This window comes from Bison bison, unplaced genomic scaffold (assembly GCF_000754665.1).
Source record: "Bison bison bison isolate TAMUID 2011002044 unplaced genomic scaffold, Bison_UMD1.0 scf7180017864468, whole genome shotgun sequence".
Taxonomy (NCBI): domain Eukaryota; kingdom Metazoa; phylum Chordata; class Mammalia; order Artiodactyla; family Bovidae; genus Bison; species Bison bison.
The window spans coordinates 4,762,628-4,764,073 of record NW_011495029.1 but is presented as its reverse complement, the minus strand read 5'-3'; positions in this window follow the sequence as shown (position 1 = coordinate 4,764,073).

The following is a 1,446-nucleotide window of genomic DNA, read 5'->3' as shown; positions in this document are numbered from 1 at the left end:
AGTTTTTATTTCTATTGAATAGTTATCTAGGATCGGAATAACTGATGGACAACATAGTAACTCTATTTAACCATTTGAGGAATTGCCAGACTGTTTTCCAAAGTTGGCTGCACTATTTTTCAGTCTTACCAGCAGCGTATAAGGGTTATAATTTATTCACATCATCAGAGATGCTTGTTATTATCTTATTGTTTTGATTATAGCCCTCTTAGTGCATGTGAGCTTGTTCCTCCTTATGGTTTTCATTTGCATTTCCCGGAATATCAATGGTGTTGGACATCTGTTCATGTTCTTATTGGTCATTTTTATATCTTCTAATGAATATTCAGGACTGGTTTCATTTAGGATGGACTAATTGGATCTCCTTGCAGTCCAAGGGACCCTCAAGAGTCTTCTCCAACACCACAGTTCAAAAGCATCAGTCTTTTAATTTCATGGCTGCAGGCGGTCACCATCTGTAGTGATTTTGGAGCACAAGAAAGTAAAGTCTGTCACTGTTGCCATTGTTTCCCCATCTATTTGGCATAAAGTGATGGGACCACATGCCATGATCTTAGTTTTATGAATGTTGAGTTTTAAGCCAACTTTTTCACTCTCTTCTTTCACTTTCATCAAGAGGCTCCTCAGTTCCTCTTCACTTTCTGCCACAAGGGTGGTGTCATCTGCATATTGAGGTTATTGATCTTGATTCTAGTTTGCACTTCTTCCGTCCCAGCATTTTGCATGATGTACTCTGGATATAAGTTAAATAAGCAGAGTGACAATATAAAGCCTTCATGTACTTCTTTCCCAATTTGGAAGCGGTCCATTGTTCCATGTCTGGTTTTAACTGTTGTTTCTTGACATGCATCTAGATTTCTCAGGAGGAAGGTAAGGTGGTCTGGTATTCCCATATCTTGAAGAATTTTCCACAGTTTGTTGTGATCCATACAGTCAAAGGCTTTGGTGTAGTCAATAAAGCATAAGTACATGTTTTTCAGGAACTCTTTTGCTTTTTCAATGATCAAGAGGATGTTGGTCATTTGATCTTTCGTTCCTCTGTCTTTTCTAAATCCAGGTTGAACATCTGGACATTCTCGGTTCACATACTATTGAAGTCTACCTTGGAGAATTTTGAGCATTACTTTGCTAGTGTGTGAGATGTCACTGATATTTTCATTGTTAATTTATGAGTATTCTTTACATGTTCTAGTTACAATTTCACAGCCTTAGTTATCATCCACACCCTTTTCAAAACTGGGTACATTTTAAAAAGTTGATGGTATTATCCTCCAATTAAAACAAATTACTTAATTTAAAAACCTGATTGAAAGTATCAGGGAACAGTCAAGGCAGCCAGAAGTTGAGGAGCTGGAGATCACAGACACATGTGGAAACACACTGAGGCAAGCACTGTATTATTGATTTATCTTTGGTACATTTGTCAATTCTCCATTCCTCAACTTC